The 15,019-nt window shown below is 46.4% G+C and overlaps 1 long non-coding RNA gene across 1 annotated transcript in view; it reads right to left on the bottom strand.

Moving 5' to 3' along the window:
- Nucleotides 1-10,045, bottom strand: part of LOC148143947 (uncharacterized) — a 32,166-nt gene extending 22,121 nt beyond the window's left edge. The window contains exons 1-2 of the long non-coding RNA XR_015751349.1: nucleotides 9,835-10,045; nucleotides 4,947-5,130 (exon numbers count right to left, since the gene is read on the bottom strand). This is a non-coding gene — a long non-coding RNA (uncharacterized LOC148143947). The remainder of the gene's footprint in view (nucleotides 1-4,946; nucleotides 5,131-9,834) is intronic.
- Nucleotides 10,046-15,019: the final 4,974 nt, after the last annotated feature.

The following is a 15,019-nucleotide window of genomic DNA, read 5'->3' on the forward strand; positions in this document are numbered from 1 at the left end:
AACACAATCATGGGGAGGATCGGGCAGTTCAAGCGGTTCTTCCTGCAGGAATGTAGAGGGTTAATGTTAGAGCAGCATTTAAAGGAGAGAAACGGATTCAGAAGTAATGAAACCTCACAGCGACTGAGACGAACCTTAACGAGGTGTTGAGTATATTTAGAAATCAGCAAGGATACTGCAGAATGCGAGGTACAGACTTCTACATTTTGATGTAAAGTTTTATTAGAGGCAGCCACTACCATAGTATGGATGGCAGAGAGAATCTGGGTGCAGGAAGGCATACCTTGAGCAATGGGGTCAAGTTGAGTAGAAAAATAGGCAATAGGGCGCCAAGAGGAGCCATGCTGCTGGGTGAGAACAGCTGAAGCACAGGTATCAAGGATGGCAACATAAAGATGAAAGTGGCAGACATACAAACGTCGGCCTAGCGTGAGTGCTGAAGAGAGGGCAGTTTTAAGCTCCATAAAGACTTGTAGTTGTTATGGGGTGAGTTCATACCGTTAAGTCTCATTAGACGAGGACAGGGGAGATAATGTTTGGGTCAGAAGGGCACAATTAGGAATCCATTGTCGGCAATAATTGATGAGGTTGAGAAACTGCCTTATGTTTAGGAGTGGTTGGAGGGGCAATACAAAGAATAGGATCAATACGTTCAGGTGTCAAGCACCAATCGAATTCAGAAATGAGAGTACCTAGGAACTTAACTTCTTTCTGATTAGTCTTAACTTTGCTGGGGGGTACAAGCGAGCCACATTGATGTGGATGGTTGAGAAAGGTAGTGGAGTCAGTGTGATTGGACACTTTGTCAGGGCTAGCGAGGAGGTCATCGATGTATTGAACTAGGGTAGCGTCTCCAGAAAATTCAAATAATTCAAGCTGGGCATGAAGAGTCTCTGAAAAGAGTGTCGGCGACTGAATAAACCCTTGAGGTAGGCAAGTCCACATATATTGGTGGCCCTTAAAAGGAGGCAAAAATGTATTGGGCTATCTGGATGCAAAGGAAGACAAAAGAATGCATATTGGAGGTCAACGATAGTGAAGAGCTTGGCATCAACTGGAGCTTGGCATCAACTGGAACTTGGCTGAGGATAGTAGCAGGATTAGCAACTGGAGGATTATGAGCCTCAATGATTTTATTTACTTCACGAAGGTCGTGAACGACATTCAGGACATCCCGGTGTAGGGATCGGAAAGATAGGTGTATTGACAGAAGAATGGCATGGGACTAGAAGGCCTTGCTGTAGAAATAAAGCAATGACAGGTTGAATGCCAGCTTCACCTTCTGGTTTCAGGGGGTATTGAGATATAGACAGGAGGACAGAATTAGGTTTGATCAGAACAATGATGGGTGGGACCTTAGCAAGGCCCACTTGTGTTTTAGAGTCCACCCAGACTCCAGGGTATACTGCGTCCTGCAGGTGATGGTGGGCATGATGATGATGCAGGCTGTCATGAATCGACTAAGGTTGTACATAAAATAGGATTGATCCTTGAGTGAGCGGCTGAATTTCACGGCAAGTTTGATCAGCATGATCAAAAAGAGTCTTAGTGTCAAAACCTACTTCTTAGGTTTTATGTTCTGGGTTCAAGTGAGTGGTGACACAGGGGAAAATGAGAGGGCCAGTTTTCCAGCTATGAAGAGGAACTGACACCAGCTGGTGATCTGATCTCACCAATCACCCAAGCGTGCTGAGTCGTGCCCAGTAAGGGATTATAGTATCTGTTCAAACCTGAGATCATTCCCGGATGAGTCATAAGCTAAAATAATGTGGGGGTGAGGGACGTTATGTAAAATAGGATCAAAAGCATAAGGATCCAAATCAAATGACCACCATCGAGGAGGCTTTGGTTTGGTATTGATGCATTGAACAAAATGAGGTGGATCCTGAATCAGGATACCATCATCATGACATTCAATAGTAATATTTAGAGGACAGAGGAGATCTCTAGCGAGTAGAGGGATACGTAATCCATTAGTAACAACAAAGCAAAAAGGGAGCGTGGCACAAGTTTTCCACACCACTGTCAGAGGGACAGCGTATGCATGTTTATTAGAGGAACCATCAAAACATTGCAGGATTTCATCATCATCAGAGATTTGAAAATCAAAAGCATTAGAAAGATGGACGGGAAGTGATGAAACTGTGGCTCCTGTGTCAAACATAAATTCAATATCGTGGCCATTATGGTTAAGAATTAGCATAGGTCCATCTTCTGGGCTAGCGGTAAGTATAGTGCTCTATATCCGGGAGTCAGTTTTGAAAAGGGTTTTGTGCAGTAAAAGGGGCAACCTGCTGAGGTCACTGGGGAGGGAGACCAGGAGATTGTCTGTTGTTTTTACTGCGGTGATGAACCAGGGACTGCTACGGAAAGGGCAGTTCTTGGACCAATGTCCTGGTTCACTGCAATTGAAACAAAGGTGTAGTTGTTGGGGGACTCTAGGGGGTGGGGGAGGAAGTGAAGAGTAATGAGAGGGTGTATAGGGGCACATGGACTGTTGGGGAAGGATACATAGGAGGACCGCAAGGTCCATTGGGATGTTGTGAAAACACAGTACCATTTCTACTGTCGTGCCATACTGGACGATAGTATGAGAGTTTCATTTGCTAGCTTGACTGACCTTGCAGACGTAAAGGTCTTCTTTGAATACTGGGTTTAAGGTTAGCCACTGCAGTTTGGGCAAGTTCTGTCTTGACCGTGCCGATGGTAGCCTTACTCTTGGGATCCTTTAGTTCTCAGAAGTAACAAACCTCTCGGCTGAATTGTGCATCCTCAGCATCTTGCCGGTGGTTATTGTGGGTTTTAATAGCTTCCTGTACCTGATCAGGTAAGAATCATACATAGGGCATTAAATTGGGATGATCATTCTTGTCGGTAGTTAGTGTCACCAGAGGAAGCGCCATAGCATTCCTTAAAACAGGTAAGGAACTCCTCAGCCTCTTCGCCTGAGCTGGGTTTACATGTTAAGACTTTACCCACATCAACTACACGATGCACTGCTTGATGGAGACAGGTAATAATCCAATCTGATAGTTTCCGCCGGGTGCCAGACTACAAGCTGGGTATGATTATTACCTTGTAAAATTTCTCAGAACTCGCCCATTTTTCAGGCAAAAAGCTGCATTCTGAGGTGAATTAGGTCTTGGGAGGCAGCATTATAAATGGTCTTAGTCCTATTAATGTAATTAACAGATCCCTCAGGATTCCTTCAATAATCTGCAGCCTTATTGATAATGCTTGAGAGTCATGAGGTTTCCATGGTTGATAAAGATCCATAAATTGGGCTTGTCCCGGATTCAGAGCCTGTGGGTTAGGGACCTCTTCTATTCGGGAAATTTCTTTTTGGGTGCAAGGTCTGATATTAAGGTCCTGAGACTTTGATTGCAAATCATCAGTGTCTTCGGGACTTATTAGTTTCGGGGCAGTGGAAATCAAAAGGAGTCTCTTCAGTGTTTCTTCCAGGTTTTAATTTTAATTGACTCCTAGTTCAGTCGGCACCGGGTTTGTGGTAAGCCGAATTCTTATTCGGCAGGACAGCTGGGGAGAGGTCATGAGCCTTGGCACGTTCGTCATCAGAGTAAGGGGGGAGGGTTCAGGCAGGGAACCGGAGGTGGTCAGCTGACAGGATTAGAAGCATAAAATATTTCCTCCTCCGAATCAATATCTCCCCCACCATCTACAAACGGATCAGGATTCCTTTGTAATGGGTCTATGGAAGAGGGGAGGGTGGGGTATAAGGAACAGTCCTTGTCAGCTTCGTCCTGCGCAGCTGCAATTGCAGTCTGTTGTTTGTTCATCAGTTTCCTTTTTCTTTGGTGCCCTTGACGTTTCAACGTAGATTCTGAATCTTCGCGTTTTTTAAATTTTCTCCCTTGCCTATCCCAATTCTGCTTCTAAATCATGTGCTTCACATTTATGTTTTAGTTCTGTCCAATTTAGTTCACATCCTTCCTCAGTTAATGGACTATCTCCCCTTTTAATACAGTTTTGTCTCCATGATGATTGCATGGATTTTTCCCATTTTTTCCCCCGAGCTACCCTTTCCCACTCTGATAAGACTTCTTTCTGCTTACTTCCCTTTCTTTTTTCCCCAAATCCCTTGTTCAATTTTAGTGAATAGAGTTAAATCATGTGTGCCTCCTAGAGACCAATCCTTATTCTGTTGAGCAGCTGCAGCTGATATTCTCCTTAATTGTTTCTCATAATTAATAATACAGACTTGTTATTTCTGTTAGGGGACATTTGTCTTCCATCTTATCTAGGGGCACACTCATAGTTATCCGACCTACTTTAAATCTTCACAAAACTACTGATCAACAAGGGCTCCAACCCCACAAAGTACAAACGCAAACATTCATTCATCAACAAGCAAATGTGCATCCAAACCAAATCTCATAGGATTAAACTTTCTGCAAGCTGCAGGGAATCAGTGCTGAGTCTCTGTCTGTCTCACATGCGCACTCTCTCGTACATACACATGAACATTTTAAGAGAAATGAGGCACTCACATTCCAGATTTCTCATAAATCCTGGATGTGGCACATAGTTGCTTAACCAAGTATGCAAGAATTGTATCACTGGCCAGCTTTTTTTTGATATAAATGACAAAAGCAGCAGCCACCCTCTATTTCATAAATGAAGAACACCCAACAGAACAAAACTATAACTAACAAACAACACAAACAGCAAAGCAAGACAAGCCAAGATGAATAGATACAACAGAGAAGATAATCTCGACTTAAAACTTTCACTAATCAACAACCCGACAATGAACAACAAGACTAATGATTTCTGCAAAACATTCTCAACATTGTAAAATCCTGACAGTTTCTGTTTTTAGTCCTATTTAAACGATCTCATTTAGGGTTCCGTCAGGGTACCGAGAGAGTGAAATGGGGGAAACACCACACAGATGTAGACAGAGAGTAATCAAGGTACAATTTTACCTTTGGGCCCATTGGTCTTGAGTCCAACCCTTCGATGGAACTCCTCTTTTCCAGTTTCACTCAAATGTAGCCCTTGTTGGAACCCTGCTTGCAGCGCCAAATTGAGACAGCCCAGGGAGTCCCCTGTGGACTCAGACCTGTCAGCCTATCTTGGTTCATCCCGGAGATCGTACTCTTTGGAAGTCTGGAATAAAAATAAAACTCTTACAGACAGTTTAGTTTAATTTTAAATTATCCCCTTCATTAATACCATCACCGTTACAGCATAACACTGATACCTATAAGACAAGCTAACTGGATTCTATTAACCCAGAAGAGTAGCAGTCACTCTTCTTCCAAGAGCCCTGGCGGGCTACTCTGTATAATATCTTTATACACAAGTTTTTTTACAAAGGCGGTGCTGTGACAAACACGCTTTCTTTATATGATTTTTTTTTTTACAAAAGCACTGCATGTTCTGAACTAGACAGATAACAGTGAAAGGGCTGAAAATGTGTTGCTGGAAAAGCGCAGCAGGTCAGGCAGCATCCAGGGAACAGGAGAATCGACGTTTCGGGCATAAGCCCTTCTTCAGGAATGAGGAAAGTGTGTCCAGCAGGCTAAGATAAAAGGTAGGGAGGAGGGACTTGGGGGAGGGGCGTCAGAAATGCGATAGGTGGAAAGAGGTCAAGGTGAGGGTGATAGGTCAGACTGGGGTGGGGGCAGCGAGGTCAGGAAGAAGATTGCAGAAGATGATTAGGAAGGCGGTGCTGAGTTCGATGGATTTGACTGAGACAAGGTGGGGGGGGGAAATGAGGAAACTGGTGAAATCCGAGTTCATCCCTTGTGGTTGGAGGGTTCCTAGGCGGAAGATGAGGCGCTCTTGCTCCAACCGTCGTGTTGTTGTGGTCTGGCGATGGAGGAGTCCAAAGACCTGCATATCCATGGTGGAGTGGGAGGGGGAGTTGAAGTGTTGAGCCACAGGGTGGTTGGGTTGGTTGGTCCAGGTGTCCCAGAGGTGTTCTCTGGAACGCTCCGCAAGTAGGCGGCCTGTCTCCCCAATATAGAGGAGGCCACATCAGGTGCAGAGGATGCAATAGATGATGTGTGTGGAGGTGCAGGTGAATTTGTGGCGGATATGGAAGTTTCCTTTGGGGCCTTGGAGGGAGGTGAGGGGGGAGGTGTGGGCGCAAGTCTTGCACCTCCTGCGGTCGCAGGGGAAGGTGCCAGGAGTGGAGGTTGGGTTGGTGGGGCGTGTGGATCTGACGAGGGAGTCACGGAGGGAGTGGTCTTTATGGAATGCTGATAGGGGAGGGGAGGGAAATATATCCTTGGTGGTGGGGTCCGTTTGAAGGTGGCGGAAATGACGGCGGATGATGTGCTGTACATGGAGATTGGTGGGGTGGTAGGTGAGGACCAGTGGGGTTCTGTCCTGGTGGCGGTTGGAGGGGCGGGAAGTGGAAGAGATGCGGTGGAGGGCATCGTCGACCACGTCGGGGGGGAGATTGCAGTCCTTGAAGAAGGAGGCCATCTGGGTTGTACGTTTTTGGAAGTGGTCCTCCTGGGAGCAGATGCGGCGGAGACTAAGGAATTGGGAGAATGGGTTGGCGTTTTTACAGGGGGCAGGGTGGGAGGAGTGAAAGGCAATAATTCGGGAGATACCGAGTTTCATTTCGAGGTCAGAATCAAACACTTATTCATTTCACAAAGGAACTGCCGTGAATGTGATCACTCAATATCCTGTTTATACAAATTCACTGATGTTAAGGCAAATGTTCTTATATGCCTTACCCTCCCTGCCTGTCTATTTTCTAGTGTGGAGCAAATGTGTTCTATAATTCAACATTACATTTTAGTCTAAATGCTGAAGGACAAGTTTTCCTTACAAACATTCTCACGACCCCTTTCAAATTTTCATAAGTTCTTTCCTATATCAGGGGGAGCAGAAATTAACGTAGTTTCCAAAAATGCCCTCACCAATGTACAGCCACAATATGACCTCACAACTCCTTTATTCAATGCTCTGACCAATAAAGGAAATCATACCAAACGCCTTCTTCACTAGCCTATCGACCTGCAACTCAAAGATCTCTTTGTTTAGCAACACTCCCCTTAACTGTCAGTCCTGCCTGGATTGCTCAACCAAAATGCAATACCTCATTTCTCTGAATTAAACTCCATCTGACACTCCTCAGCCTGTTGCCCACCCCAGAAATTCTAACTTATAGCAAACTCTCTTTGCTCTCTTATACCCTAGAAGCTGAAAGTCTCCATACCACACAGGCCCCCTCTGTTTTCACTTTGCTGAACCGAATCCCTACTCTGAAGGGTCAAAATACTGACCAGCCGGGACAGAGTGGACGTTGGGAAGATGCTTCCATGGGTAGGAGAGACAAGGAGCGGAGGGCACAGCCTTAGATAAAGGGAAGACGTTTTAGAAAGAGAGAAGGAGAAACGTCTTCAGCCAGACAGTGGTGAACCTATGGAATTCATTGCCATAGACAGCTATGGAGGCCAGGTCACTGAGGATAGGCAGCAAATTTTGAAGGTGATAGAACAAAGATTTTAAAAAGACTTGAGGGGCAGCATTTTTTTAAAAAAAGAGTGTGGTTTGTGTGTGGAATGAATGTCCAGACATTTTCTCACCTTCCCCCCGCCCCATAAACATCCACTTCTTTGTTGTTCAAAAATCACATGAACTCAGCCTTGAATATATTCAATGACCCCTTAACTGCAGGAAGAAATCCCCACTTCTGAACTCAATTCCTCTTGCTAATGTACCACTTGCACTACTCATTGCTCGCTGCACCTGACAACTGGCATTGTCTGGTGAGGAAGGACGCTGAGGTCTGAAAATGTGTTGCTGGAAAAGCGCAGCAGGTCAGGCAGCATCCAAGGAGTAGGAGAATCGACGTTTCGGGCATGAGCCCTTCTTCAGGAAACTCATGCCCGAAACGTCGATTCTCCTACTCCTTGGATGCTGCCTGACTTGCTGCGCTTTTCCAGCAACACATTTTCAGCTCTGATCTCCAGCATCTGCAGTCCTCACTTTCTCCTAAAGGATGCCGAGGTCCCTTTGTACATCCACACGTCATTCCTGATAAAGGGTTCATGCCCAAAATGTCAATTCTCCTGCTCCTGGAATGCTGTTTGATCTGCTGTGCTTTTCCAGCACCACACGTTTCGACTCTGATCTCCAGCAACTGCTGTCCTCACTTTCTCCATATCCCAAAACATTATATCAACATTTAAACAAAGCATCTCCTTTCTGCTTTTTTTTTTACACAGCAAAAGCTCTAACTTCACATTGGCCACGTGTTTGCCAATTGTGGTCTTCTCTACACTGGGGAAACTGAGCATAAACTTGGGGACCAGTCCGCAGAGGCTGACCAGACCTCCCAGTCGCCACCCATTTTAATTCCCCTTCCCACTCCATTTCTGATATGACCATCTTTGGCCTCCTCCATTGCCACAACGAACCAAACCGCAAATTGGAGGAACAACACATCTTCCACCTGGGCAGCCTACAGCCTGGTGGACTCAACATGGAGTTCACCAATTTATTTACCTCCCTCGCCACCCCTTGAATTCCTTCCTAGCCCCTCCCTGCCGCCACCAACCAGATTCCTTCCTACCACTGACCTACCAGGTTGTACCCTCTCCCTGTCCCCGCCTATCCCCAATTCACCACCCTGCCCCCAGCACATCGTTCTGCAGCTCTCCCTACACCCATCCCCAGTCCTCAACAAGGGTGACATCCAAAACATTGACTTGGCCTCCTGATGCTGCCTGGCTTGCTACGTTCTTCCAGCCTCCTGCATGTCTATTTTGCCAATTAAGTCACAGACCTGGCTCAACTTTTCCCAAGTCTGTCCCCTCCCTGGATTCACTCCCTTTCCTTTCAGTTGCAGCAAGTCAACAATTGAACATCACAATGGAAAATAAATGGAAAAGGGGATGAGAAATGAGTGTGTCGTACTCTTGGTAAATCAAAAGAAGGTCTCACACCTTTCTGCCGACAGTGAGGAACATGTGCAATGTTTTGGTGACACCGGTGAACATGGCCGTGCTTGTTAACACAGGAACGCACACAATATGCTCAGTGGCGCTGCTGGTATTATTGACAGATTTTAAGTGTCAAATGCCAATAGGAGAAAAAAAAAGGGTAGAGCCATAATTGTTTTCCCCATACGGCACAACATTTTATTGCTTTTCCATCTTGTCTGGCTGCTCAACGTTTTTGACTTTTCCCCAGTGTCGGGGTGAAGTTCAGAACGAGAGGGCATAGGTTTAGGGTGAGCGCGGAAATATATAAAAGGTATACATAAGGGGCAACTTTTCCATGCAGAGGGTGGGGTGGTGTGTGTATGGAATGAGCTGCCAGAGGAAGTGGTGGTGGCTGGTACAATTACAGCACTTAAGAGGCATCTGGATGGGTATATAAATGGGAAGGGTTGAGAGGGATATGAGCCAAGTGCTGGCTAATGGGACGAGATTAATTTAGGATATCTGGTCGGCATGGAGGGGTTGGACCAAAGGTGTCTGTTTCCGTGCTGTACAACTCTGACGACTCTAAATAATACAAAGTATAATTTGACAAATAACAAACTATACCCATGTTAACCAGGCTTAGCACACCACATGCTTTACTAACCATTCTCCACAGGTCCTGCCCTTCAATGACTGAGGAACATATGCTGGTGCATAATCTCCTTCACTAGTATTTACACACTAGTCTAAGGAATTGCACAAGTAACAGTGAGGGGTAAACAGCACAAGGATTAAACAAACAGTGAGGGGGAAACAGCACAAGCGCCAGTAAAAGCAGATGGAAAGTGAGTGTAAAATGTCACTATGACAGGACAGGCCCCACATTCCTTCCCCTCCGTCCCCCCCCAACCTGCCTCACCTTTCACCTCCCGGGCCCAGTACCTTCCAGGTGGCCCCATAGTTGACACAGGGGCCGCCCCACGACCAGTAGAACTCCACCACCCAGGCGGCCGACGAGTTCCCAAGCAGGCCCTTAACCCCATCCGCCTCCAGAATGCTCACCGGCTCCTGCCTGCTGTACAGTCGGCCGGTGTGGCCGTGACTCAGCAGCTGCGCCAGGAAGGCGGCGGTGCCCAGTGACGGGTGTCTGCCCCGGGCCGCACGGCGCCATTTTCCTAACGGCCGCCCGCCCGCCGCTTCCCCGCTCGAGCGACTTCTCCTCCCAACCGCCTTCGCCCCCGCGTGACGTCTGCACGGGGGGGATGGGCGGGGCCGGGGGAGCCTCACCGTCACCAAGCAACAGCCACCTCGCGCTACAACTGCTCATTCACAAAAACAAACTCTCCTGTCTCGCTCTGCAGCTGCAGGGGGGACACTGCCACGTTTCCAGGAGCCCTGTCTACATTGGGAAAGCTCACGGCTCAATTTAAACAGATATTCCCACATCTAACGGAACGGAGTCATATCTAAAGGGGGAAATCTGCATTTTAAAAGGCATGGACATTTTAACGGGCTATTTCTGCAAATAAAGAGATTTAAATGGACAAGATTATATTTCAAACGGATGCGTGCACATTAAAAGGAATATCTTAATATGTAAAGTGACGCAGTCATATCTAAATGAATCTACATTTCGAGGAGACGTTGCCCTATTTATAAGCAGAAATATCCCTTTAAGAGACAATAGGTGTGAATTCTGTCTGAGTCCCAATGTTGTCAGACTGACATTTTTCTTAGAAAAGTTCTGCATTTAAATTACATTCTCGAGAAGGTAATTTATAGATAAGGGTGTAGGTTAGGGTGGATTGGTTGTACTATATTGCCCATAGTGTCCAGGGATGTGCCAGTTAGGGTGGACTGGCCATGGGAAATATGGAGTAACGGGATGGGTATGGGTGGGATGCTCTTCGGAGGGCCAGTGTGGAATAGATGGGCTGAATGGCCTGCTTCCACATTGTCGGGATTCTATGACTCCTTCCACAATGGAGCATTTTATCTGCATCTATCCTGTCAAGCCCCTTTCAGAATTCTATTGGTTTCAATAAGATCACTTCTTTGGTTCAGAGACATATAGCACAAAAACAGACCCTTCATCCAACTCATCCATGCCGACCAGGATTCCCAAACTAAACTAGTCCCACTTGCCTGCAATTGACCCATATCCCTCTTAAACCTTTGACAAAGGGTCAGTTAGACTCGAAACATCAGTTCTTTTCTCTCCTTACAGATGCTGCCAGACCTGCTGAGATTTTCCAGCATTTTCTCTTTTGATTTCAGATTCCAGCATCTGCAGTAATTTGCTTTCATCCCTCTTCAACCTTTCTATTCATGTACCCATCCAAATATCATTTAAACGTTGTAACTGCCCCTACATCTACCACTTCCTCAGCAAGTTCATTCCACATGCAAACCACCCTCTGTCAAAACATTGCCCCTCAGGTTCCTTTTAAATCTCTCTCCTCTCATCTTGAAAAAAATGCCCCTAGTTTTGAGCTCCCTCTTTGCTGTTCACCTTACCTCCACTCCTCATGATTTTATAAATCTCAATAAGGTCACCCCTCATCCTCCTGTGCTCCAGTGAAAAAAGTCCCAGCCTCTCCTTATAGCTCAAACCCTCCAGTCCTGGGAACATCCTGGTAGATCTTTACCGAACCCTCTTAATAGAATTCTTCCTGTTACAGAGCCACCAGAAATGCTCTCCGTACCTGGAAAGTGTCCTCACCAACATCCTGCACAACCTCAACATGTCCCATCTCCTATCCTCAATGGTGAAACAGTGAAGGGAATGGTGCTAAATGACTTCTTAACCGCCATGTCTACCAGTGATGCAACTTTCAAAGAACTATGTAGCTGAACTTCTCACTGTTTTGCAATACAACCCAAGGTCCTACCATTAACTGTACAAGTCTTGCACTTCCTTGTTTTAGCAAAATGCAATCCCTCGCTTTTATTCACACCTCTCTCATACACATACACACATACAACCCCCCAACACTCTCACAGGCTTATGTTCCATCACACTCACAATTTACCAAGCATGCAAACACTCTTACACACACTCTCACGCACAAACTCTCATGCACACAATCACACTCTCTCATGCACGCACACACACACATATAACTCTATGGGGTGAATTTGTATTGGCAGAATTACATTTGCAGATACTTTCAATTTTGCTCAAAATGTGCACAGTCTGCAGGCAGCCAATTCATGTAATATTTTATAAAGTTCCTACTTTGGAAATAGAACCAGTCTAATTCAAGATTGGGATACTGACAGACTCAAACCCTACACCGTTCACGCATTTTCTGAGCTATCACTTTTTTTAATGAAATCTTAAGTCATCTTGAGAACGTGACAGAAAGGATGTTCTGGGATTTACATATTAATGAACTGAAACCTGCAACCCATTCTAAAAGGTGAATGACTTAACAGCAATCCAGGTTTGTTCAATATATCCTATCAGGTGCATGACACTGAACTTTGGCTACAAAATCTGTGCCTTTTGATCCTGCTTCACAGCTACCTGATGAAGGAGCACTGCTCCAAAAGTTAGTGCTTCCACATAAACCTGTTGGATTATAACCTGGTGTTGTGTGATTTTTAACTTTGTCCTTCCCAGTCCAACACTGGCTCCTCCATATCATTTCTAGTGAACGCAGCCCACACCTTGGTGCTGCCAGTAAACTTTACAATGCCGATGAAACGATGCACTCTGCACTCCTGAAAAATTTACAATTTCTAATGATACCAGCTACTCATTCACTGCTCCACCTGATACACGACATTGGAAAGAAATGAGCAGCTTTAAAACAAAAACCTCTTGGAGCACAAAGCTTTCATTGAGAGTCTGAGCCTGGCCATAAGTTCAGTAACCTTTATTGTGACCCACCTTTGTTACAGCTTCAGATCTCCCCAGCAAAAAAGGTGTAGAAAAAGTAGCTACTTTTTAAACAGCTCGAGGTCAAAGCTCGCACACTCCCCTCCGCTCCCCCCCATGCCACCTCACTTCTTTTACTATTGGTCCAGTCAACAATGGCACTCGGCCATTGTTCCTTCACTACCCTTGCGATGGCACATGAACTCGCTGGTGGCTCTGTCGGTGGGAGGTGCGGGTGATGCCCTTCCTGCACAGAGTGGGTGATTGCCTCTCCCCATTGTGAATCTGCTGGTGCTTCAGCAGGGTGGAAGAATTGCTGAACGCGTTCCCACACTTGGGGCACGAGAACGGCCTCTCCCCAGTGTGGACCCACTGGTGCTTCAACAGGGCAGAGGAATTGCTGAAGGCGTTCCCACACTCAGGGCATTTGAATGGCCTCTTCCCCGTGTGGACCTGCTGGTGCTTCAGCAGGGCAGAGGAATTGCTGAAGGCCTTCCAGCACTCGAGGCAGGAGAATGGACTCTCCCCAATGTGGACCTGCCAATGCCTCAGCAGGTTGGAAGAATTGCTGAAGGCCTTCCCGCATTCGTGGCAACTGAAAGGCCTCTCCCTGTGTGCAACCGCTGGTGCTTCAGCAGGGCGGAGGAATCGCTGAAGGCCTTCCAGCACTCAGTGCAGGAGAATGGCCCCTCCCTCGTGTGGACCCATCAGTGGGTCAGCAAGTTGGAGGAATTGTTGAAGGCCTTCCAGCACTCAGGCAGCTGAAGGGCCTCTTCCCAGTGTGGACCCGCCGGTGCTTCAGCAGGGAAGAGGAATTGCTGAAGGCCTTCCTGCACTTGGGGGAGATGCCTTTCTGCTGCCCCAACTGCGGGAAAGTCTTCAGCAATTCCTCCACCCTGCTGAAGCACTGGCGGGTCCACACGAGGGAGAGGCCTTTCAGCTGTCCTGTCAGGGCCCGCCAGTGCTTCAGCAGGGTGGAGGAATCGCTGAAGACAATCCCGCTGACAGGGCAGGAGAACGGCCTCTCCCCAGTGTGGCTGCGCCAATGAGACTCCAGGACAGATGGGACATGAAAGCCTTTTCCATGGTTGCCACACTTCCATGGTTTCTCCAAAGGGCAGGATTCCTCTGGTTTCTCCATGGCTGAAGCTTGCGCTGCACACAAATGCGTGTACAGTCCCTCTCTGCCGTGAATTCCTCTTTCCAGACCGTATCGATGTTACATGATCCACATTCAGTGCACTGCACCAACAGGATTTCTCATCCAGTCCCACTGACGCTGAAAATGTACCGAAACAGGAACCAAAAAGCTTTGCTCCTTCTCACAGAATTATAGTTGAAAATTGTTGCGGTCCCGATGGATTGAGTGACTGTCAGACATTGACGTCAAAGTGAGGACTGCAGACGCTGGAGAGTCAGTGTTGAAAAGTGCGGCACTGGAAAAGCACAGCAAGTCAGGCAGCATCCGAGGAGCAGGAGAGTCAATGTTTTGGGCAGGCGGCCTTCTCTGTTGATTTTGAAACTTCTGTCTTCAGATCTTCAAATACTCTGCAAAAAGAGATTACAAAAGTCATTATTACCATTGCAGGGTTGAAATTCAGAACAAGCAATTCTACTTTCTGCAGAATATTCTTTTCTTTTGTTGTTCCACAAAAAGGAAAACACCATCCCACTCTCTCTCTCTCTCTCCCTCTGCTCTAACTAATCCTCCTGAAGCTGCTGATTCAGGATCTTACAGGGGCAGAAAAGCGAAAACATCAAGACTGACACCTCTCTGAATTTTGGGTAACTCCACCTGAAAGTTAATATCTTTCACAACATTGGGCTCCTGCTGACAGTGAGCAAGTCTGATTTTGGAAAGCAAAACAAAAGTTTGTCAATTCAGGGTGAACCTGCAATTCAGCTTCTTGATGAACAACCAGACATGAAATGGTTAACATCCCCAGAAAGGTGGGAACAAAATGAGACATCAAGGCATTAACACCGACACACTTCAGTCAAATTCTTCTGTTCCCAGTAAGAGCAAAACATCCTTGAAAGCTGCTTTGAAAGTCCAGTCTTCACAACGACCCTTTTGCTTTCACCGCCGACGATTAAAGTCATATAGCACGGAAACAGACCCTTCGATTCAACTAGTCTGTGCCAAACAGATATCCTAAATTAATCTTGTCCAATTTGCCTGCATGTGGTCCATATCCCTCTAAACCCTTCATATTCATGT

The sequence above is a fragment of the Chiloscyllium plagiosum genome, unplaced genomic scaffold (genome assembly GCF_037043375.1).
Source record: "Chiloscyllium plagiosum isolate Xiang-an unplaced genomic scaffold, Cpla_swu_hap1 HiC_scaffold_27, whole genome shotgun sequence".
Taxonomy (NCBI): Eukaryota; Metazoa; Chordata; class Chondrichthyes; order Orectolobiformes; family Hemiscylliidae; genus Chiloscyllium; species Chiloscyllium plagiosum.